Below are 27,276 nucleotides of genomic sequence, written 5' to 3'. Positions count from 1 at the left end.
ATACATGGTTTTTAAATTTTTTTCACAGATAAAAATCTGAAAAGTGTGGTGTGCATTTTTGTTCAACCCAAGTCAATACTAGAACTACCTTCACTGCAGTTATAGCTGCAAGTCTTTTTGAGTATGTCTCTAACAGCTTTACATATCTAAATGGTAATTGGTAAAGGGCCTGAACTTGTATAGCGCTTCAAGTCCCGAGAGACCAGCCTGTTGTTCCCGGAGCAGTGGTGGACCAGGCTCACCTGCCAGTAGCAGCTCCTCTTCTTCGTCTGTCTTGATGGCTCAAATGAGACGTGGAGCTCAGCAGTCTTTGCCCATTGTGTCAGTCCTTATCTAGAACCATGAATGAGGTGTTTGTCTGCTTGGCTCTAGTTCTCATCGTTAAAACAGATGATTTTTTTACAAGGTCTAGAGAGAGAGACCTTAAATGTAACGTGCCTCAGAAGCATCGAAAGGCAATTCTTGACTATTATTGACCTAAGGTAGCATATCTTCCTACATCATTAAAATGCAAGGGAGATCCACTATGGAATGACAAGGGGTAATAGGAAACAAACAGGAGCAGCAAGTTTCAACCACATCTTCTTTATGAATCTCTGAAGACCAACATCCTAAACCAATGGAGAAGGTAAAATTAAAGTAAAAATGCATCAGGGTGGGAATGTTTTCAAGAGAACATTTGTTTTAGAGAAAAAAAAATTCTAATGAGAGAGAATAAAGAAAAATAATTTAGCACTGGCATTCACACATGGGACTAGAAAAAGAAAAAATCTGAGAAAAATGACAGGGATTGTTGGTAAGCCAAAAAACTGAAGAGCCATACAGCAGTCTAAGCGGAATGGCCATCATGCATAGTAGCCACACAGCATGGGAGATGAGGACAGGTGCCATCTAAATATATCTTGCTTACCAAATAGATTTAAGGCAAAAATAGCAAGTGCAACAAGCAAGAAACGTTTTTTCAGGACAGTGTACAGCATAAAGGAATCACACAGGAAAGTTGCTTACAACAGAGTGTGTTGAAAACTCTAGGAGACACAGCAGTCTGATACCAATTTTCAGAAAGACCTGGAAGCAACTGCACAGTGGTACAGTTGGTAGCACTGTTGCCTTGCAGCAAGGAGGTCCTGGCTTCGACTCCTGGCCGGAGATCTTTCTGCACTGAGTTTACATATTATCCCCGTGCATGTGTGTATTCTCACCAGGTACTCTGGCTTCCTCCCACAGTACAAAAACAGACTGTTAGGTTAATTGGTCTCTCTAAATTAGCCTTAGGTGGAATGGATGTGTGCATGGTTGTTTGTCTGGTATGTCTTTGTGCTGCACTGCAATGAATTGGTGACCTGTCCAAGGTATATCCTGCCTCTCACCCATAGACTGCTGGAGATAGGCACCAGCTCCTCTGTTACCCACTATGGAATAAGCAGTATAGAAGACGAATGAATGAAAGCACCATGAGCTCCTCAGTCTGAGATATTTTTACAGTAACACCAGAGCTGGTCAATTACTAAAGAAAGAAAATGTACTGGATTTTAATCTACTGTTAAATATGTCATACAGTTGCTTTGCACATCAAAGTACTTACAAATATATTTCTTTTCTTTTCCAGATATATCTGTTTATCAGAACCAAATCTACCTTGCAAGTTTCTCGTTATGCTTGCATCAAAATATTTAGTTCTGTCCTTGTTATACACCCAACTTTAAGAAAAAAAAAGTTTTGCTTAGGTAATAGGAGTGAGTTCCTCATGCCAAACATGTATGAGACATCAAGCACCGCCTTCCCTCTTATGTACTCTTCCAAAAAGCCAGCTGTAGCTCAGGCTGCTGCCTGTGTACTTTTACTTTGAAGTTGATGTCTTATTAAGTTTCTTATTTGGTTTTACACACGACTCATGCCACATGCTACAGAGGTGTGTATATATATATATATACACTGCTCAAAAAAATAAAGGGAACACTTAAACAACACAATATAACTCCAAGTAAATCAAACTGTCCACTTAGGAAGCAACACTGATTGACAATCAATTTCATATGCTGTTGTGCAAATGGAATAGACAACTGGGGGAAATCTTTGGCGATTAGCAAGACACGCTCAAAAAAGGAGTGGTTCTGCGGGTGGGGACCACAGTCCACTTCTCAGTACCTAAAATTTCTGGCTGATGTTTTGGTCACTTTTGAATGTTGAGGGGCTTTCGCACTCGAGGAGACAGACTCTACAACCCACACAAGTGGCTTAGGTAGGGCAGCTCATCCAGGATGGCACGTCAATGTGAGCTGTGGCAAGAAGGTTTGCTGTTTCTCTCAGCGTAGTGTCCAGTGTCAAGAGACAGGCCAGTACACCAGGAAACATGGAGGACGCCGTAGGATGGCAAACATCCAGCAGCAGGACCGCTACCTCTGCACTGCTGAGGTCTTATGGAGGCCCAGGATGCTTCGATAGCGGCCTTTAGCTCATCCAGAGTGTTGGGTCTTGAGTCTCTCAACGTTCTCTTCACAATATCCCACAGATTCTCTATGGGGTTCAGGTCAGGAGAGTTGGCAAGCCAATTGAGCACAGTGATACCATGGTCAGTAAACCATTTACCAGTGGTTTTGACACTGTGAGCAGGTGCCAGGTCGTGCTGAAAAATGAAATTCATCTCCATAAAGCTTTTCAGCAGATGGAAGCATGAAGTGCTCCAAAATCTCCTGATAGCTATCTGCATTGACCCTGCCCTTGATAAAACACAGTGGACCAACACCAGCAGCTGACACGTCACCCCAGACCGTCACTGACTGTGGGTACTTGACACTGGACTTCTGGCATTTTGGCATTTCCTTCTCCCCTGTCTTCCTGCAGACTCTGGCACCTTGATTTCCGAATGACATGCAGAATTTGCTTTCATCCAAAAAAAGTACTTTGGACCACTGAGCAACAGTCCAGTGCTGCTTTTCTGTAGCCCAGGTCAGGCGCTTCTGCCACTGTTTCTGGTTCAAAAGTGGCTTGACCTGGGGAATGCGGCACCTGTAGCCCATTTCCTGCACACGCCTGTGCACGGTGGCTCTGGATGTTTCTACTCCAGACTCAGTCCACTGCTTCCGCAGGTCCCCCAAGGTCTGGAATCGGCCCTTCTCCACAATCTTCCTCAGGGTCCGGTCACCTCTTCTCGTTGTGCAGCGTTTTCTGCCACACTTTTTCCTTCCCACAGACTTCCCACTGAGGTGCCTTGATACAGCACTCTGGGAACAGCCTATACGTTCAGAAATGTCTTTCTGTGTCTTACCCTCTTGCTTGAGGGTGTCAATAGTGGCCTTCTGGACAGTAGTCAGGTCGGCAGTCTTACCCATGATTGGGGTTTTGAGTGATGAACCAGGCTGGGAGTTTTAAAGGCCTCAGGAATCTTTTGCAGGTGTTTAGAGTTAACTCGTTGATTCAGATGATTAGGTTCATAGCTCGTTTAGAGACCCTTTTAATGATATGCTAATTTTGTGAGATAGGAATTTTGGGTTTTCATGAGCTGTATGCCAAAATCATCCGTATTAAGACAATGAAAGACCTGAAATATTTCAGTTAGTGTGCAATGAATCTAAAATATATGAATGTTAAATTTTCATCATGACATTATGGAAAATAATGAACTTTATCACAATATGCTAATTTTTTGAGAAGGACCTGTATGTGCAGGATTTGCTGTTTTTAGAATTCCATTGCTTGAATCACTCTTTCATCTATAGTTCTAATCCCATCTCCAATTTGGACTGGTATTTACAGGACAATACTTGACAGACTGAAAGTTATTTAATCAAATATTAAATAAAGCATAATATTGCAAAACATATGTCAGCACAATATCCAAAATGATCCTGTTCCTTTAGTAGTGCAACTCTGCCAGGGACTGGTAAAATCAAATTGCAATAAGGAACAAAATGCTACAGAGATTGAGGTATTATGCTCTGTCAGGTGTACATCAAAATGTAGAATGTATCATATATTCAACTAGTGTTTTGTGGTGACAAAATACACATGAAGGTTTTCACAGGTACTGTAATTAAATGTGTACAGATCTACAACAAAAGCTATACATCTGGTTTCGATTCATGTATTTTGTTTCCATAGATACTTTATCCTAGTCATTGAAGCCTGTACTGATGAGTCAAATAGGCATCAAAAGGAAGTTTAAATTAGCCAATAAAGCAAAGGGTGACATTCAGTGATACAGCAAGAAAAAATAAGTATTGAATATAAATTGATGGTCAGTGTGCATAACTTAAAGGTAAATTATGGCTGAACAGTTAAAAAAAACATCCAAAAATTGATAACCAGCACGATGAATATGTTTTGATAAATGCCATGGTCAGGACATTAAGGACCAACAATCATGAGTATACACAGGCCAGAAAGCAACACAGCCATTTAGAAGTAGATTAGGCAATTAAACCAAAAGGACTTCAATCAAAGAACAACATACACACCATCTCTAGAAATACAAACTGATATAATGGAAAACAAGATAAATGGAGAAAACATGCCATTCAGAGAAAAGAGTTCGACATAAATTCCTCAGTGAAACCCTGGGGACTGTTTACGTCAATCCAAAATAGTTCTCTTTGTAACAAGAATCTATCTCTGCCTTGAAATTACAAGAGACTGAAATGGTGTTAGTTCCCAAAACAGGAGGTGACACTTATATTATGGCCAATGAACTATCTGGCCACAGGAGAGCTCTAATATTTATTACAAATACAATTTTTTTGTTCAAAATTCAAGATTTTTAACTATCTGTGGCAATTGATCCTATTCTTGATGAAGATTTTATTTTATCTGTATGAAGGTGCAAAAAACATTACCTTTAATAATAGCACTACATTGAGCCAAACTGGAAAATACTTTATTTATGTTTTTTATTTTGTTTTTAATATTAATTTGTAAAAAACCAACCAGGTTAAAAAAAATCTTATTGAGAATCAAATCTCTTTTTCAACAGGGACCTGGCGAGACACTGCCTACCTTTGATTGTTGCTGATTGAATTCTGAAACAATTCTTGTTTTACTTTACACAGACATTTCCTCTTGGGCTTCATTGCCTGATCTGCTCTTGATTGGCAGAGCTGCTTTTAGGCCTGTGTGTGTATATATATATATATATGACATATATATATGATGACTATTGTGTGATTTTGTTGTCAGCACATTCAACTTTGTACAGAACAAAGTATTCAATGACAATATTTCATTCATTCAGATCTATGATATATATATATATATATATATATATATATATATATATATATATATATATATATATATATATATATATATATATATATATATATATATATATATATATTAAGAAGGTCCTGGGTTCAATTACCATCCAGGGGTCTTTCTGCATGGAGTTTGCATGTTCTCCCCGTGCATGCGTGGGTTCTCACTAGGTACTCCAGGTTCCTCCCACAGTCCAGAGAAATGCCTGTTAGGTTAATTGGTCTCTCTAAATTGCCCTTAGGTGTGTGCATGGTTGTTTGTGTGTTGCCCTGTGATGGACTGACGACCTGTCCAGGTTGTACCCCACCTCTTGCCCATAGACTGCTGGAGATGGGCACCAGCTTCCCCACAACCCAATATGGAATAAGCAGTAGAATATGACTGACTGACATACATACATACATATATATATATATAATGATCAATGGAAATCAAATTTATTAACCAATGGAGGCCTGGATTTGGAGCAAATGGAGGCCCGTGTGCAGCCCTCCATAGATATGTCACCCCACACATTACTGACCCACTGCCAAACCAATCATGCTGAAGGATGTTGTAGGCAGCAGATCACTCTCCATGGCTTCTCCAGACTCTGTCACGTCTGTCACATGTGCTCAGTGGGAACCTGCTTTCATCTGTGAAGAGCAGAGGGCACCTGTGGCAAATTTGCCAATCCTGGTGTTCTCTAGCGTCCTACACGGTGTCCACATTTGTGGACGTCGGACCCTCATACCATCCTCATGGAGTCGGTTTCTAACCGTTTGTGCAGACACATGCACATTTGTGGCCTGCTGGAGGTCATTTTGGAGGGCTATGGCAGTGCTCCTCCTGTTCCGCCTTGCACAAAGGCAGAGGTAGCGGTCCTGCTGCTGGGTTGTTGCCCTCCTACGGCCTCCTCCACGTCTCCTGGTGTATTGGCCTGTCTCCTGGTAATGCCTCCAGGCTCTGGACACTACGCTGACAGACACAGCAAACCTTCTTGCCACAGCTCGCATTGATGTGCCATCCTGGATGAGCTGCACTACCTGAGCCACTTTTGTGGGTTGTAGAGTCCGTCTCCTGCTACCACGAGTGTGAAAGCACCACCAACATTCAAAAGTGGCCAAAACATCAGCCAGAAAGCATAGGTACTGAGAAGTGGTCTGTGGTCCCCACCTGCAGAATCACTCCTTTTTTGAGTGTGTCTTGCTAATCGCCAAAGATTTCCCCCTGTTGTCTTTTCCATTTGCACAACAGCATGTGAAATTGATTGTAAATCAATGTTGCTTCCTAAGTGGACAGTTTGATTTCACAGAGGTTTGATTTACTTGGAGTCATATTGTGTTTTCCCTTTATTTTTTTGAGCAGTGTATATATATATATATATTTACACAGACTTCAGAAGACTGGGACCCATGACGGACCTCAGAAGACTGTGACCCACGGGGGACCTCAGAAAACTGTGACGCACGGAGGACCTCAGCAACCGACTGGTGCACCTGAGTAATGTACCGCCGCATGATGGTGAAGCACACCCGAATAGTGCACCTGCGCGTGCCGAGTCGCAGGTCTGTCCCTCAGAGATTGGAGCCTCTTATTGTTTCAACATTTCCAGCTCCAATATCGTGGTCTGCTCTGAGGAGATGGTGAGCAGTTCTACCACTGCGGGCTGGTGGTGGAATCGGCATTCTCAAGCCCCAGAAAGGCAATCCCTCCTCCACCTCGTCCTCAGACTGGCGCAAATCTTTCTCCACATGGTGTCGGAAGTACTGAAAAAGAGCGATAACTTCCATGACTGTTGCCGGGTCCTACTTCTGGTTGGGTTCTTCTGCTGTATTTTGTGGTTGCAAAGAAGCTTTAACAGGGCATTGGCAGGCGTATGGTAGATGGTTACAATTTACTAAACAGAAAGATAAAGTTCGAGGAAAACACAGGAACTTGGGAGACAGCACTCAAATACAACTTAGGTAAAAGGACAACGTGGAGAACAGGTCGGTGCAATTAACAAAACACACACAGGTGTGAATCATGACAATACTTGACATCTGAAGTGAATTTGTGTCAATATGTTTATTAGAAATGTGTTCACTGAGAAAAATGTTAACGTGTTCAATACTTACTTTCCCTATTGTGTATTACTATACATTAAGGTAAGACTGTAGTTTCTGGGTGTTAAATTTATAGTCATATTCAATAAATTAGAGTATTGTTGAAAAGTTTATTTATTTCAGTAACTCAATTCACTAAGTGAAACATGAAATAGATTAATTACACACAGACTGATGTTTTCAAGCCTTTATTTCTGTTAATCATGATGATTTTCCACTTACAGAAAGCATGTAATTAAAGATCAGCTATGACCTATAAAAAACATATTAATACAGAAATGTGGGCTTAATGAAAAGTATGTTTAATATCTGCTTAAAGGTTAAGCCTCATCAGAATGCTTAATTTAATATATTGAATATGACTGTATGTTTTTGACCAGTTCAAATGAGAACCAAAAAAATGTCTGCTTGTTGAAGATTACTTTTCCAGATTCGCAAATGCTGTACCTGCTGTATGGAAGAGGGTCAAAGGGTCAAAGATGTGTGACCCACCTCATTTAATTCAATCAAGAATAATTAAAGCTTTAACAAATTTAAATGCTTTAAATTTAGATGAATTATAATTCCTGATGCTAAGAAGCATTTTGCTAATGACTAAAGTAGGACTGAGAATGATTAGCAGTCACAATGACTTTACAAACCCCAGACAATACTGAGTCATCTGCCTTTACTGGAAGACGTGTTTGTTTCATCAGAAGATTTTTTTCTCAGCCTACTGAAAAGGCAGTGAGCAGTAATTAGGGCCACATTAGCACATGTTAGTATTCATTGGGGAGGTGAGGATACTGTGAGGGAAAACGAACAAGAAACAAGGAAGTTAAGTGGAGACTGTCACTTTTGCAATGAATTACAAAAGATATAAAGACAATGTAGGAAAGAGAGCAAAGAAATGGAAGATGGAATTGAATGAAGAGTTGGATTTATTAAAAAAAACTGTCCATTATAAAAAATGTTTGCTGCACAAAAGTGTTCCCCTTCATGAATAAGAGACAGCAGCATGGGTTCCCATGATTAGCATTTATTAGCCTCCTTTCTGGGGTGCCAGATGAAAATGCACTAGAGGAATTGTTAGAAAGAGGGTGACTAATCTCATACAGAAAATATATAGAATGGAAAAAAAAAATGAAAACTGTAGATAGAGTTGGGAAATGATTTAAAATGCATTACTGAATGTTGCTGTGTCTATGTAGATGACCTAAATTTACCTGCAGTGTTCACTATGATGTGGTTGTTTTTCATTATAAAGTCAGTCTTCTAACACAACTCCTATAAATACATATACCATATATATGAAACATCCTGGTACCGGGACTACTTATCTGCTGAAACAGTGTATTAGTTGCATGATTACCTGATTCCTCTATAGTTAATTACACAGCCTGCTCTTGCCTGACCTCTGCCAGCATGATACATAACTACTTCTCCATCTCTCACTCCTTTTCTCTTTCTGTTTTCATCTACCTTTTCAACATTTAACTTCAGTCCCCTTTGAAGTTTACCTCTATTTGGTAATAAAACACATACAAAATATCTGCCTTTCCAGTCAAAGTAGTGTTTTGCTAATAGCATTGATAGCCACTGAACGTTTGCACATTTTGTTACAACAGAAAACTACAATCAATTTTATTGTAATTTAATGTGCTAGACCTATACAAAGCATGTAGAATAGTAAAAGGAAACATGGTTTTTAACAAGGTGTTAAAGGTGTGTTGTTTACCTACATTACTCTGATTCCCCGAAATAAAACACACTACAACCAAATGTCACCTATGCCATAATGCTATGCCAGGATTAATACATCTGTCCTGCCTCAGAGGTTCGTTAGAGAAGGTTAGTGAACAAAAAACATAAAAAAAATGAGAGACACACCAGACAGCGAAAGTGGGGTGAGTTATAATATTTTAAGCTTTGACAATCTTGCACAGTTATTTAACTATTTGTTCCTTCACTTGAAAGTATAAAAGGTATGGATCAACTGAAAACTATCAATACATGACTGTTCACCTAAACTGATTGACAGGGTTAGGAGGAGCTGCAGAGATTCACATCTCAGGTGACAGAAGCTGTTGACATCAAAATTATTGTTGCAGAGCTGCTTTTCGGCCTGTGTAAATATATATTTACGCAGACTTTAGAAGACTGGGACCCACAGAGGACCTCAGACGACCATGACCCACAGAGGACCTCAGAAGACTGGGACCTGGGTCCACCTGGACACCCTCGTCAGAGAACTCGGGGACAGGAGCGTGAGGCAATCAACCTGGACACTAACATAGGAGATGGTGTCTGGCAGGCAGCGAGCAGCAGGGTCTGGGACCTTGAGGCGGTGTAGAGCAGGCTTTGGTAGCTTGGGGTGACTTAAAGCAGTGAAGGCATGGGCCAGACCTCCCTGGAGAAGGAGTGGTGGTGTCCTGGCCACATTGTCCACATCTAGAACTAATGGGCTGTGTTCCACCGAGTGCTTTCCCGGCACCTGGAGAGAGTGCACACCCGACTGGTGCACCAGTGAACACCGATGGTGCGCACCTAAGTAATGCACCGGCGTATGCCGAGTCACAGGTCTGTCCCTGAGAGACTGGAGCCTCTTCTTTTTTCAGCATTTCCAGCACCAATATGGTGGTCTGCTCTGAGGAGACAGTGAGCAGTTTTAGCACTGTGGACCACTTCCAGATGGTGGAATCGGCACACTGGTCTCACACTGGTGCAAATTTTCTTCTGTCATATTTTGTGGTTGCAAAGAACCAAAGCTTTAACAGGACATTGGCAGGAGTATGGTAGATGGATACAATTTACTAAACAGAAAGATGTACTTACAGAAATGAGGCAAACACAGGAACCAGGGAGACAGCAATGGAGAACCCAACAAAGAAGAGAAAAAAAAACTACATGTTAAACAGGTGGGTGAAATTAACAAAACACCGGTGTGAATCATGACACTAATATTGACTTTATGGAACAGTGGCAAGAAGACAGCCATTGTTGAAATATAGCCCTGTGTCTTGTATAAGATCTCCCACACATGTAGAGGACACAACAAACATTAAGCAAGGGGATCTGCTCAGATGACACCAAAATTAAACTTTTTCACTTACATGCAAAACTAACACTGTGCATTAGCCTGATAACACCATCATACAGTGAAACATAGTGGTTGTAGCATTTTGCTGTTGGAATGCTTTACTTCAGCAACAATGGGTAGCACTTCAGAGTAAGAAGGAGATGGATGGCACTTAATGCCTTAAAGAAAACAACAAAGTCCTTTTAGATCAAAGCCTACTGGTCTGTTAGAGTGGCCTAGGCAAAACTTAGACCTGGATCCAATAGTACAATAGGCATGTTTTTCTTCAGCACAGAGAGTGACGCTGATACGAGTTGAAGGAAAGATGGGTGGGACTAAACACATGGCAAGACAATCCAGACGTCCATACACCCATCCATTCTCTACACCCAGTTGTCCTTGCAGGGCAGAGGAGTTGGTGTCTATGTCCAGCGGTCATTAAGTGACAGGCAGGATACACCCTACACAGGTTGGCAGTCCATTACGAGGCAACACAAGACATGGCAAGGCAAGACAAGATTATTTATATATGTATTTATTACACCATATGTACATAAGGTACTCTAAAGTACTTTAGAGGGAATCAAAGTAACAATATCAAAATGTCAACAAGACAATGACCTTGAAGATACAGCCAGAGCTACAACAGAGTGGTTTAGATGAAAATATATTTGTGTGTTAGAATAGCTTAGGCAAACTCCAGACACTGATCCAATTGAGAATCAGTGGCAAGACTTGATTGCTGCTTACAGTACTATGCATCCCATTTGCATGAACTTTAGTGATTTTGCATAAAAGAATGGGCCAAGAATTCACTTCAGTAATGAGCAAATTTGATCAAATTTACCACAAAAGATTTTCAGCTGTAATAATAGCAAAGGGGGAAAACTCAGGGGGCTGAAAGCAAACACCAGTCCACTTTTGATATTGTTACTTGGAAGAAAATTTGAAAATGTACACTGTATTCTTGAAAAACAATTACTTCCTTGTGTTGGTCCATCGCATAAAATGGCAAGTAAGAAGATTAACATTTTCGGAAATAAAAACTGTGAAATGTTTCAATGGGGTATGAATATTATTCTAACATGAAGGATTTTGTCACCAGTTTAGTGTTATGAGCTTAGGTCATATATTCCAAGACTGCAATATTTTATGTCAGCTGGAAGTATATGCATTAAATAAATAAGGATTGCATGCATTGCTGGCTGGGTATCAGCTGCGTAATTGTTTTTTTTTCAAACCCTATTACAGCCACCTTTAGCATTTCCATTTAGTCACCATGTAAAATAATAAAAAATTTGATTTATTCAGCATATTTTTCAAGTAACATGTTCTTGGTAAGAGTAAATTTGGAACCACAAAAATGATGTGAAAGCAAAGCTCCCCAAAAGAATACATTTTAAACAGGTATTCATAAGGTCTTATATTCACTCTTAAATGTACTACTTCTTTTTACTGTCCAGTGTCACATCTATCGCTGTCGCTTAACTTATTGCCCAGATGACATTAAAATAACGCTGAAAATGTTGTTTTTGGAGGAGTTGATGATCAAATCCTGTATAGTCTGCCATCTATATTCACTTCCCTAATGGTTACTTAATATGACCTGATTCATATCGAAGTGCTACATCGGCTAAACATTGAGTAAATTACCCACATGCTTCTGTAATGACAGTCTGACCTTAGACCTTCTGAAGAAAAAAAAAGGGACTGCCATGGTGAGAGTGCGTGTCTAAAACTCACACATCGCCTGGCACATAACTTCTATCTGGCATAGTTCAGTGTCAGAGCATACTGGTACGTTACATATAGTAATTTTAAAGCACACTACAGCTATAAATTCCAAAAATAAGTCTTCTACAGCCTAGGCACTGCAACAAGGCATGTACAGTCTAGTGACACATCAAAAAAAACAAAAGAAAACAACAGATAAGTCCTGTACCTGACTGATTAGGGTATTTGGTAAAAGCATTTTGATGGCAATGTTTGAGGTCACATATTAGCCTTGAGATGTGGTTATTGAAAATACCAGTAAAAACCAAGCTTTCTAAATACCATCTTCTTCACAAACATTTTAAAACAGCTGTACACAACAGGACTTGGACTTTTTCCATTTGTTGCGTTATCTCTTAAGATGAGATTTATATGCATTTTGCTGTCATGATTGGTTCAAACATACATTTTAGTTATGGGTTTTTACTGAAGTCAAATTTACAAAATTGAAGTTAAAAAAAACCCAGCAAGGTCTATAGGAGTTGGGATCCTAAGTGGGAAAGTCGAAGGTTTCTCACCAACCCCAATTTGGCCTTATAGCTATATAAAACGTAGGAAATGCTCAAGCAGAAATTATAAATATATACATACATGTATGTATATATATGTACGGTATATATATATATATATATATATATATATATATATATATATATATATATATATATATATATATATATATATATATATATATGTGTATATATATATATGTGTGTATATATATATATATATATATATATGTGTATATATATATATGTGTGTATATATATATATATATATATATATATATATATATATATATATATATTTTTTTTTTTTTCTTTCTTTCCCATTTATCTATTTTTTTGTTCTGACAATTTTATCTTGTTAAATCTTGTTATTAGCAGGCACTGCTTATCAGCAACTTTTAAAAGTATGTTTTACCTTTACCATTTGGCTACTTGTTATTCAGGACATCTTACAACAATTGCAACACTTTAGGTCAACATGGATACTAGTGTTAACTATAGCTTAATAGAAATAGCTGAATCTTTTCTGGTCAGGAAGATGGTCACATAAGCAAATCCACATTGTGTTTTTTTTTTTTTTTTAGCATCACAGCGAAGGCAGCACTGTAACTCTGTTATACCTTTGGATGACAGATAATCCTATGGATTTTTTGAGCAACGCCAAACTGAACCTGAACCTCCCCAGAGATATCAAGGACTTCTTGGCTGCTTCTCTGATCAGTCCTGTCCACGCCCGGCTTCTCAATATAAGTAGACCTTGGTAGGTTTGCAATTGTGGCATCCTTTTTTAATTTTTTCATTCATTGGATGTCATCAGAGTAATAGGGGCTGAATAGAAATGCACACCGTACTTTACAGGCTTTGTTTGTATTTATTATTATTATTATTTTTTTACTTTATAATTTATCTTTCACTTTACAATAATGCAGCATTTGTGTTGGTCTTTCACAGAAATCAAAAGTAAACTAAATGTTTGTATTCCTGTCATTAAATAATGTGAAAAAGATTGAGGGATGACTGCTTTTGAAATGCACTATATCCCTGGTTTCTTCTTTACAAGATCTGTAGGCAGGTAAACTTATAAAATAACATTTCCACTTCCTATTTTTGCACACATTAAAAGTTATGAGTTAGATCTTGAAATTTCACTCAAAATTCCTTTCATCTGACTGGCAGACTCTTGTCCTATATGTAAATTTAGACATACTGTAATTTGGTGCTGTGGAGTCAAATGTTAAAATTGATGAACTGGTTTCATTTCACTGTGATTGATGCCAGGGCATTTAACTTATCCTCTCTTGTCTGCACTTTGACATACAAGAAAAAGGGGTCTAGGCTCTCTTCTTAACAAGAAAGGTCCCTCTAGCCATTGACTCACCACTGCCTTATCCTGAGTGCTAATGAAAATGGTAGCCATTAACAGGTCAGTTTATGTGATCTGCCATTTCTGTCGTCTACCTCGGTGGAGATAAAAACGGTGCTTGTCTTTTATTTGCTGCTTCTCCTGCAACTCAAACTGCCAGTCACTCTCTTCCACAAAGCTGTTTTCCTTTCAAAGGCTTAGTGGCTTTGGATACAGCCACAGCTCTATGATTTTTGTCACATAAAGGAGGAGAGATTTTCCTCTTGTTTCCACAAGTCTCAGGTATAACAAGATAGGGAGGCAGCGAGGTTGAAGAAAGAATAGACAGTTTAAGTCTCAGTGAAAAGCAAAGCCAAACGAGAAGTGGATTTTCAAGGGAGTCAAACAGAATAAAGCAAAAAAAAAAAGATAACAGTTACCATAACTATTGGCCAAAAATTGATTAGGTGTTTGGGCTAAAGTTGCTTGAAAAATGCAATTAGCATGTGGTCTTGTGTATGTGACAGTGGTTATGTATGAGAGACAAGAAGTGAAAAGAAAGACAGAGAGAAAAATGAAAATCCCTAAAGGTATGTCAAACCACCAGGGAACAGTGCCTAGAGGGGAGAGGATAGAAAATAAGGTGATTGACATTCACTTTAATCCACAACTCTCCACATGTCATCCAATTTTTGAACCTGAAACAAGAGCTATAGACAATGAGAGAGACAATGGAAGTGGACAGTTGGGAGCAGAAAAAGAGTCAATGGCAGAGAAAGGTAGTCACAAAGAGTGACTTAATTTTCTTACCTTGATGACACTCAGTAAGGGATTGTAGAGCCTTGAAGAGAAAGTTTTGAAGGAAATGGCAGGGTATGAGGCATGTTTAAATAAATAATGGACCAGTGGAAAATGAAACGGTTGCAAAAAAGAGGCAGGATGAACAAAAGAACCATAGAATGGTGGTTACATTGCTGTAGAAAAACAGTGCAGCTCATAGTGCATGGTAATTATTCTGCTGTTAATGATGCTGACGCTTTCAAACCAACTCCTTTGTGTTTAATTTAGGACGTCAGAGTGCATATATAGTGTTGTGCTGATGGTGTAGATGAGCCATCCAGGAAAGCAAAGATGTGGAACTGTGGCAGACAAATTGTTTATTTTAATGTGTGAAAACCTTTGCAGTATTCAAGGTAAAAACTACCGAACCTCGTGGGAGGGGTAAAGAGTTTTGCTAGCTTTTAAAATTCTGTAATATAAATGGAAGTATTGAGAATCGCAATGTCACACTGCTAATATTTGCCTTGTGAGCACTTATGAAGCCAGCAACAGATGTAGGCGTAGAATGTTATTTGTTAAAGAACTACAATAATATCAAAAACAATATGCTGGAATATGTTGTACTAGATGTTGCTCTGGTTTTGTGGGAGCCAGTTAACCGGATCTCTTCTGCATTCTGCTGGTTATAAATGAAGAATTTGCCATGACATAGTTTGTCTTTGGAGATGGACGATTTCTCCGTTTATTCTGACAAGAACGGTAAACACAGGAACATCCACATTACAGGCTGCCCACTCCAAGTCCTCCCCCACAGGACAAGATTGCAAAAGGGCCGAGCGGCAACCATGTCGCACAACTTTTTATATCAATAAAAATAATAAAAAAAATGTTTGCCTCTCATGAACTGATGGGCTGGGGCTGCTGGCGCTGGTCTTTTCGTTTCAGTCTAAGTGTCTGTAACAATAAAAATAATCCCAAAGCAGTTTCTAACAAAGTTTCCTTTATAAATATCAAGCAGAGCTTTAAAACATTAGCTGTAATACTCCACTTGTGAAAATAAATCTGTTGGGCTTTTTCTTGGCACTCAGATAACAATTCTGAGTGCTACTCTGCTGGACAGGACATGGTTAAAAAAAAAACAATCAATAAAAATTGCTTTTATTCACTTGACATACTTGACGAGAACAGTAAGTACAGAAACATTCACATTATGGACTGCCTGATCCAAGTCCTATCACAATGCCAATAGTAGCAAAAATGCATTTGATAAATCTATAAATAAACTGTATTTTGATGAAAAATTAACAGCACCCACCTCCCCCACAGGACAACATTGAAAAAGGGGAAAGATCAGGGGGCACAAACAATTTAACAAAATAATATCACCAAAGAAGAAATAAAGAGGAAGGGCTCCCAATTTTAAAGTCATATGCTTACAGAAACCCAATAGTTTCTATAGTGTATACAGTTAGGTATAAGAACTATCTTAGTAACAGAAGACATTTTGTGCAATTGCAACATAGTACAAATACAAACCGGTTACATATGCAAAGCTTAAAAACCCTGTCATTATCATATGTATCTGCCTTGCATTTCAATGGCATACAAAGGTCCATGGCTTTAGGTAAATAACACCCTAGCCTTGCCCTTCTATGCATCTGTAGCATATTTAATGTAATCTCCAAGTTAATATGATCTCCAACAAAACAGCAGAACAAGCGCCACAACTTAAAGAAATGGTTGTAAAGTATTAAGTTCTTTATTGTTGATTAGGGTTATAACAGTACAACTAAATTAACTTTGGCTGTTTGGTCCGAGTTTAGTCAGAGCACAATAGAAACTGTAGACACATGTAAAGGCAAGGTTTCTTTTCACATATTCTATACAGAAAATGCCACTTACAGAAATTGTAAGACTGAAAACAAAGACTGACAGTCTAACTACAAAGTAGCAGCCTATGATTTGTAGCAGATTTCCTGTAACTTAAAAAAGTGCAGTTCTTATCATCCAGGTTGAACTCAGCAAGACCCTACAGTCCATATGCCAAACAAATAATTTGATTTAATCCAAAACTAAATCTTGCTATGAAAAAATTACAAATGACAAAAAAAAAACTTTGCTTTAGTTCATTGACAGATTTCTCCTAATGTTAAAATGCATAAATAGACCATATATAGTACCTTGCAAGACTATTCAGCCTCTTTGGCATTTTTCATATTTTATTTGTTTGAGAGTTTCCACAATTTTATTTGCAGAACATGCCTACAACTTTGAAGATGTATCACTTTTTTATTGTGAAACAATTTTGAAGCCAAATATTTTTATTGTGAATTGCGCCACGGTGACAATTGGTAGTTCTGTTGCCTTGCAGCAAGTAGGCCCTGGGTTCGACAGTGAAACATGCTGCCATTTTTCATGTTTCACTCTGTGGATGGTGCTTGTGAGGTTATGGGATGCATTGGGTTTGCACCAGCGTTTTCCTTGGTAGCCAAAAGGTTAAATTTTATTCTCATCTGACCAGACAACCTTGCTCCATATATTTTAGGAGTCGCACACATGCCTTTTGACAAACTCCAACCGTGCATTCCTATTTTTAACACTGTATTTATGGTTATTGATTACACATATTTATCAAAATTATAATTAAAAATCATAATTCAGAAGTAATACATTCTAACCAAAAATCATTCCATACAAATAGAGATCAGAGATACACTCTGGTGATTAGTTAATCATCATTAATAACTGATAATTATTAAGCAAAACCAAGCTAAATGTCACTTTGTTGATAGCCGTTTTACCAAATGATGGGGGATACTAACTTTATTTTGACAGACAATCACTCTAACACAAAATAAACACAAACACTGTCTCTTCATCTACAGGTCCTTCTCAAAAAATTAGTATATTGTGATAAAGTTCATTATTTTCCATAATGTAATGATGAAAATTTAACATTCATATATTTTAGATTCATTGCACACTAACTGAAATATTTCAGGTCTTTTATTGTCTTAATATGGATGATTGTGGCATACAGCTCATGAAAACCCAAAATTCCTATCTCACAAAATTAGCATATCATTAAAAGGGTCTCTAAACGAGCTATGAACCTAATCATCTGAATCAACGAGTTAACTCTAAATACCTGCAAAAGATTCCTGAGGCCTTTAAAACTCCCAGCCTGGTTCATCACTCAAAACCCCAATCATGGGTAAGACTGCCGACCTGACTGCTGTCCAGAAGGCCACTATTGACACCCTCAAGCAAGAGGGTAAGACACAGAAAGAAATTTCTGAACGAATAGGCTGTTCCCAGAGTGCTGTATCAAGGCACCTCAGTGGGAAATCTGTGAGAAGGAAAAAGTGTGGCAGAAAACGCTGCACAACGAGAAGAGGTGACCGGGCCCTGAGGAAGATTGTGGACAAGGGCCGATTCCAGACCTTGGGGGACCTGCGGAAGCAGTGGACTGAGTCTGGAGTAGAAACATCCAGAGCCACCGTGCACAGGGGTGTGCAGGAAATGGGCTACAGGTGCCGCATTCCCCAGGTCAAGCCACTTTTGAACCAGAAACAGCAGCAGAAGCGCCTGACCTGGGCTACAGAGAAGCAGCACCGGACTGTTGCTCAGTGGTCCAAAGTACTTTTTTTGGATGAAAGCAAATTCTGCATGTCATTCGGAAATCAAGGTGCCAGAGTCTGCAGGAAGACAGGGGAGAAGGAAATGCCAAAATGCCAGAAGTCCAGTGTCAAGTACCCACAGTCAGTGATGGTCTGGGGGGCCGTGTCAGCTGCTGGTGTTGGTCCACTGTGTTTTATCAAGGGCAGGATCAATGCAGCTAGCTATCAGGAGATTTTGGAGCACTTCATGCTTCCATCTGCTGAAAAGGTTCATGGAAATGAAGATTTCATTTTTCAGCACGACCTGGCACCTGCTCACAGTGCCATACCCACTGGTAAATGGTTTACTGACCATGGTATCACTGTGCTCAATTGGCCTGCCAACTCTCCTGACCTGAACCCCATAGATAATCTGTGGGATATTGTGAAGAGAACGTTGAGAGACTCAAGACCCAACACTCTGGATGAGCTAAAGGCCGCTATTGAAGCATCCTGGGCCTCCATAAGACCTCAGCAGTGCTACAGGCTGATTGCCTCCATGCCACGCCGCATTGAAGCAGTCATTTCTGCCAAATGATTCCCGACCAAGTATTCAGTGCATAACTGTACATAATTATTTGAAGGTTGACGTTTTTTGTATTAAAAACACTTTTCTTTTATTGGTCGGATGAAATATGCTAATTTTGTGAGATAGGAATTTTGGGTTTTCATGAGCTGTATGCCAAAATCATCCGTATTAAGACAATAAAATACCTGAAATATCTCAGTTAGTGTGCAAACAATCTAACATATATGAATGTTAAATTTTCATCATTACATTATGGAAGATAATGAACTTTATCACAATATGCTAATATTTTGAGAATGACCTGTAAAGCTTTCCAAAGGTTTGGTGTAAAAGCACTGTCACTGTAACCTCATCATCTATCCATGGTTTATCTTAACTTTTAGCTACACAGTTCCACAGATTGTCCCACTATGAAGTTTTCAACAACCATGATGCTCTTTCCAGAATACTCTTAGCTTTTATGTACATATTGCCAAGCGAACACTCCTTTAAAGCCTAAATCCTAAAAAATTGTTAACCCATAAAGTCCACCAACACTGCACTTTCTTTTGTTTTCTACACTTAAAAAAAGTTAAATATTAAAAGCATAAATTCATATTTCTTCAAACTAAGTCAGATAGGTTAGTTTACATTGCTTTCACTCTTTTCCCATCCAATCCTTCATTTGTGACCTTTGTTGTAGATGCTTTTTCTCTAATTAAGGGAGGAGAAAAGCTGGCAGGCAACTGTGTTGAAACTGCAGACCACTGAGCTTTCCAAACACACAAACACATATACTCACACACACACACACACACACACACACACACACACAACAGACTGAACATTGACACCCTCAAACCAATCTGCTTCCAGGAGGTGTTCTCCCTGACAAATCAATACACTCGACCTGTCCATGTAACCTACATGCACTGGATCTCCTATGGAAACGGCTGATAAGACCTGAAGTCCATCACTGCTTCCTTCTTGCCTTAGGCAGCACAGTCATGGTATGTTTTGAGCTGTTTTGTCTTCTTAGCAAAATAATTGTATCTATAATAACTGCCAGTGACGCTGTGAGAAACTTTGAGGACATAGCCAGAAATCTTGACATTTTGAATAGTTTTTGACAGAAATTCAGTTAAGAGGAGGTATACCTGTCATTTATATGGGCTAGTTTTTAGTGGGTTTGTATACATACCAAAAATGAATTCTCAGATCTTTTTTTTAAATTATTTTTAGAGTTATTTAGAGTTTATAGCTTCCTCCCTATTTATTGGCACCCATGGTACAAATGTGAAACAACCCATAAAATTGATTACCCTTTTATTGCAATAAGATAATCTTATATTTTGGATTTCCCCCCCTCCTTTACCATCCTGTTCACTGTGTGTAGTTTAATGGTAAATAGACTGAATTTATATAGCTCTTTTTCTAGTCATAGTAACCAACTGGAACTGAACCCACAATGTTCCGATTGCAGGAGGTCTACTCTACCCATTGATCCACAGTCGCATTAGTTGAACAGCAAACCTGGAATGGTGTCCAGCCTTGTTTATCACAGCTGTGGTTTTTTAAAAATGTTGTCCTTTCTTCGACTGTAGATATTGGCAAGTTAAGGCAAATAGCTGTATTCCTGAAGCTAAAGACTTTATAGTACAGACCAAAGGTTTTGACACACCTTCTCATTCAAAGAGTTTACGTTATTTTCATGACTATGAATATTGCATCTTCACAATGAAGGCATCAAAACTATGAATTAACACATGTAGAATTATATACTGAACAAAAAAGTGTGAAACAACTGAAAATATGTCTTATATTCTAGGTAGCCACCTTTTGCTTTGATTACTGCTACGCACACGCTTGGTATTCTGCTGATGAGCTTCAAGAGGTAATCACCTGAAATGGTTTTCACTTCACAGATGTGCCCTGTCAGGTTTAATAAGTGGGATTTCAAGCCTTATAAATGGGGTTGGAACCATCAGTTGTGTTGTGCAGGAGGTGGATACAGTACACAGCTGATAGTCCTACTGAATAGACTGTTAGAATTTGTATTATGGCAAGAAAAAAGCAGCTAAGTAAAGAAGAATGAGTGGCATCATTACTTTAAGAAATTAAGGTCAGTCAGTCCGAACAATTGGGAAAACTTTGAAAGTGTCCCCAAGTGCAGTCGCAAAAACCATCAAGCGCTACAAAGAAACTGGCTCACATGAAGGACCGCCCCAGGAAAGGAAGACCAAGAGTCACCTCTGCTGTGGACGATAAGTTCTAAGTTCATCCGAGTCACCAGCCTCAGAAATCGCAGGTTAACAGCAGCTCAGATTAGAGAACAGGTCAATGCCACACAGAGTTCTAGCAGCAGACACATCTCTAGAACAACTGTTAAGAGGAGTGTGAATCAGGCCTTCATGGTAAAATAGCTGCTACGAAACCACTGCTGAGGACAGGCAACAAGCAGAAGAGACTTGTTTGGGCTAAAGAACACAAGGAATGGACATTAGATCAGTGGAAATCTGTGCTTTGGTCTGATGAGTCCAAGTTTGAGATCTTTGGTTCCAACCATAGAAGAGGAGAACGGATGGACTCTACAAGCCTGGTTCCCACTGTGAAGCATGGAGGAGGAGATGTGATGGTGTGGGGTTGCTTTGCTGGTGACACTGTTGGGGATTTATTCAGAATTGAAGGCATACCGAACCAGCATGGCTACCACAGCATCTTGCAGTGACATGCTATTCCATCCGGTTTGCGTTTAGTTGGACCATCATTTATTTTTCAACAGGACAATGACCCCAAACACACCTCCAGGCTGTGTAAGGGCTATTAGACCAAGAAGGAGAGTGATGGGGTGCTGTGCCAGATGACCTGGCCTCCACAGTCACCAGACCTGAACCCAATCAAGATGGTTTGGGGTGAGCTGGACCACAGAGTGAAGGCAAAAGGGCCAACAAGTGCTAAACATCTCTGGGAACTCCTTCAAGACTGTTGGAAAACCATTTCAGGTGACTACCTCTTGAAGCTCATCAACAGAATGCCAAGAGTGTGCGAAGCAGTAATCAAAGCAAAAGGTGGCTACATTGAAGAACCTAGAATATGAGACATATTTTCAGTTGTTTCACACTTTTTTGTTCAGTATATAATTCCAAATGTGTTAATTCATAGTTTTCATGCATTCAGTGTGAAGCTACAATATTCATTGTCAAGAAAATAAAGACAACTCTTTGAATGAGAAGGTGTGTCCAAACTTTTGGTCTGTACTGTATATAGATCAACACTCATCAGTTTGTGTTGAATGTCATATTTTCCTTGTTCTTTGCGAAGAGTTGCTGAATATTTGTACTACAGTGAAACAAAAAGTCATGGTTTACTAACCAAAAGCCCTTAAATACTCTGATCAACTCAACATGATAAACTATACTTTAAAAATACTTCAGTTAGTCATTTCATGGAAATTGGAAGGTGTCTTTAAGTGTGGCACCAATCTTTTTGTAGAAAACATGTACTTCTTAATGTGAGATTTTATTTTCCTCTTAAACAGGTGGAGTTTTCTAAATCCAATAGATTTTCCAGGGTGAGATCATGCTGCTACAATTAAAGATGTTTCTATTTAGACATTATTAACAGGGACACCAAAGGATGCTGTAAATATGTATTATTGAGCTTTTTTCAACACGTCCTTAAATTATCTCCAGAATATGCTTCTATTTTCTCCTGTGACATTAATAATTTAAACAGAGACAAGCCTTCTGAAGTTCCAGTCACAATCTCACTGATGCCAGACATTGCAAGACACATTGCATTAGATTTACTGATATTTGTTAAGAAAATTATATGATCTCTTTCAAGTTGGCTTGTTTGTTTATTTTATTTTTATTCCACATCATTTTTCTGTTCCATTCATTTACTTTACTGAAATGCGTCAGTCAGTTTATGAACAAGATGGTATTAACTTAATGTAATACAAATGTTATGTCCAGACAAGAAATCCATTTTTATCTAAAGCTAATTTCTCTAAGCTTTCATTTTCCTTGCCAATAAGCAAAAGCAAGACATGCTGAGACGTGGGAATTATTTCCACTTTTTCCTGGAGAGCTTGATTGTGCAGCTTTGAACCACAAAGCAAACATCAATTTGGACATAAAATACACTTTATGGCAATCACTTTAAATTTAAATAACAGCAATAGTGTGTCTCTTTTTTTTTCTTTTTCTAACAGATTTAGGAGAAAACTGTTCCCAGGTCTCTTACAAACATCTCATCTTTTTATTTATCTTGGTATTTATGCTTTTTTGTTATGAATTAGGCAGATATATAGGTATAAAAATGCTCAAATCTCAAGCATATTTTAAACCTGTAGGTTTACAATTGTTGCATGTTTTCTTGTCTGGAGTCCCAAAGTCTTAGATATGACTTTCCAGACTAATAATCAATCTCTTTGTTTTTCAAGCATTCTGTAAACTTTTGTAAAGTTTGGGACTCTTTTAAGTATTTTGGACATTTTATGTTGTCAGCAAGATTTTTTAATTTATTTCTTGATTTTCCAGTCATCAGTCCTCTAGGTGTGGCTAGTACAATACAACTCAGCTTTACAAAAAATGTGGGCAATAACATATTCACGATTTAACATGTTGATTACTTTTTCACATGGGCCAGGTTGGTTGGGATAATATCATAAATAAATTGCTCATTCAAAATTGCATGTTGTATTTACACAGGTCATCTTTGTCTGACATTAAATTAATTTAATTTTCCAAAACATGTAGATGTGATAAAATGAATGAATCTGAAAGGGCCAGATGGTTTTCACAGGACTGTATAAAATTATAAAAATCTGAGACTGCACAAATCTCTGAGTTCACTTTGTCTTCCTTGTGGTTTGCAAAACCACACCGCACCCCTTGGTTTTCATTTTCTTTTTGTACATCAAAATCCTTTCAAGGGTCTAGCAACTGCTAATGCACTTGGCATTGATAAACTTCACTGCAGCTTTGGTTTCTCCCAGAGTTGAATAAGTAGAGAATACATTTTCAACAAGAGGCTATTACCTCCTTTATTAGATAAATCCAGGTGGTGTCATTTTTGCAGGGCAGTGTGTTTGGATCAACAGTCCTAATGTCATGTTACAATGATGAATAGGCATTCCCCTTTTTTCCACTTTCTCTCCACTTTCTCTCTCATGAGGTTACACAGATTTGAAACACACATATCACACATTGTGATTTTACAGCATTGTGGATCAAAAGTATATACAACAAAACACACACATTTCCCAGGCATTAATGAACAGTTAGAGGAGAAAACTTCACTCCCATCTACAAATTGACCATAGAGTTCTGCACAAAGCCAAATAAGCCCAACCTTGAGCAGGAAATCACTTGGCAGATTTTGTGTGTACATAGATGATTATTAGCTAAATCAACAGTGTTTTCCTCTGACTACCTTTCCATTAAGTTTAATTTTCATAAGAGAGAATGGGGACAACAGGCACAGATAAACACGAATAAAAAACAATCAAGGGATAATATAAGCGAAATTTTAACTTCTTGCAGGAAAGAATATAGTGACATATAGTGACATGTGTTGCACTCATACTATGCAATGTCCTGACATCTGATTAAAGATTGGCATTGATTGGAGCTACATCATTTAAATGAAAATACTTGGGGACAAAGTGAGCAGAACAGACAAAAGAGAAGAGGGATGGAAATAAGGAGGATCAAGGTTTGACAAAAAAATCCTCAGTGGATATACAGAATGGGGCAATAGCAACGTATTTTAAGGTATGATACAATAACTCATTGTTAAAAATATATATACTTTAAAACCTAATTATTGGATACTTTTAACAAAACATAAACATTTAAAATTGTTGGGTAAACAGGTGAAGAAAGTTTGATTTTGTGGTCGCTCGGAAGGTAATCGATTGTTCCTTCATCTCCTGCTGGTTGAATGAAGCAAGTATCATTATTAAGCAGTTTTTTCCCCATATTCTAAGAAAGGGTTTCAAGTCCTTATTATCTGCTTCTCATGTTAGCAGTGCTGATGTGTCAGATATGAAAACAACATCCAGACAGCCATTTTTTCCACACATTTGGCTATTTGTGGGCACAAACTAATCCTGATAAATCTTAGAAAAGATGAGAGAAAGTCAACCATATTTGGAGGAGATTAGCATGGAGTATTTGTTGTTTTCTTAAATATTTTCCCTCAGATAACAGGGTTTCAGACTCCCACACAATCAGATTATTTATATAGCATTGCATTGTTCTCTTGGAAAGTCAGATGATGGCAAAATCCCTATCAATCTGAAGCATTGAACTGGGGCCACTGACACTAAATGACTGAAGAACAGAAATGAGCTCACATATTCACATCGACAGAATAGTCCATGGAGCACAGCTTCATTTCAAGCAATGATTACCATTCAAGAGCATACCACTGAAACAGTCCCAATTCATGGCTTTGACCAAGGTTCGACTTGGTTCTAAAAAAAAACGAAGCAAAGAATAACTTGCTAAACACTCATCACTGACTTTGAGTGACCATGTATAAAATGTGATGCATTGACCAGAGAATCAGCCAAGCGACCTGGTAACTCTGAAGGAGATCCACAGTTTAGCTGGGAGAATCTGTTAAAATGACAGATATTACTATTACTGTGTTCATACTAAATTACATCAACCTCTGATGGAGCATGAAGTGCTCTTATCGACACACCAGGAAGACACCAATACAGCAGAACCTTACCTTACGGTCCATAATAATCCTGTTTTTTTTTTTTCACTATCACATAAAGTCCAAATAAGATGCACTGAATTTTGTGGTGGTAATGTGACAAAAAATAAAAACGGCCCAGGGGTTGTGGTATTAGCAAGGCATTGTAGAAAGATGTATAGATGGGGATGTACCACAAGCATGTGTATGTGATCTAAAAAATTATGCATAAAGAAAATGACTACTGTATTGTTTGTCTTTCGAAGTTATAGCACAAGTGGAATGAAAGAAAGCATCTGATATGCTTGAATACACGCACATACCTTCATGTTTAAAAATGAAATGAAAAAGGACAGATTGGAGAAGTAGATTAAGGGTTTTCAGATTTGATTTCTATTGCAGATATAATGATGGTTAGTTTTCCATTCATCTTCTTAGCTCAGTGGGTTCACAGCAGGCAAATCTGGTTTTAGGATCTGGCCAGTGGGCAACAAGTAGGGCTATTAAACGATCGTTACCATCTCCTGCCATTACGGGGCTGTTGCTCTGGAGGAATTACCTTGGTAATAAGACCAACCTGAAACTGAATGCTTGCGGCAAGCCTGACATACATTACATAGGAACAGAATGAGACACACAGACGCATGAGCACATATATTCAAAGACACACAGCTGGGATGGATAATTCTTGCTGTTAGTTCCCACAGATAGGAGCAAGCTGATGTGCATGCACTCAGACACCCACGTTTGTGACACTCAGCTTAAACTGGTGTGTAAGAGTCCAATTAATCCTTTTGACAGTTGCTTGTTTGTGTGCTTGACATTACCAAGATGCCACATGTTTTCTTTGGCTACATTTACCCTCTTTGACAACTCTGTTGGTGTTTATGCTGGGTGTTTCATGCACAAAATGCTCTCCGACACTTGGCCTCATGTGCACTCTTGAGCAGACGAGCTATGAGCAGCCATTAACCCAAAATGCTATCGCACAAACACATACGCCTTGTGACAGCAGGAAAGGCTTTTTATTTTTCTGTGATCCATTTTGCAATGGAGGATAAGACGGAAGTGATTCAAGCAGAGCAATGCAATGTTTCACTAAAAAAATTAAAAGACATCTCACATTTGTTGACTAATATACAGTGCCAGTGAGAAGTTCACATAAACTCATTATGGTTATAAACGTGACCTTAATTTTATACATTTAATGATACATTGAAAACAATTATTTTTCAATGGTAGAAAGATTATACAGCAAACAACTTCAATGATTTTAGCAACAATAACTGGGAGCACATTGTGGATTTTCTCTAATTCTTATATGATCAAAATCATGCATGCAGGCTCAAATATACGCATACATCCCTACTAAGTATTTGTTGTTTGTTCCTTGCTCAACAACCCATTATTTTGGACAGATCTACTCTGTTTGGCAGAATTGTTAGCAATAGTTGAATTAGTATGTTTTATGGGACAGACCCCACTTCTATGCATAACCCAACACCTTTTCAATTAGATTAGGGTTTGGGGCTTTAGAATGCTTAATGTTAACCTGCTTTTTTCCAAAGCAAGTTTTCAAGTGTGTTTGGGTTCATT

This window comes from Girardinichthys multiradiatus, chromosome 13 (assembly GCF_021462225.1).
Source record: "Girardinichthys multiradiatus isolate DD_20200921_A chromosome 13, DD_fGirMul_XY1, whole genome shotgun sequence".
NCBI lineage: Eukaryota > Metazoa > Chordata > Actinopteri > Cyprinodontiformes > Goodeidae > Girardinichthys > Girardinichthys multiradiatus.
Note: the sequence above shows the minus strand (reverse complement) of the source record.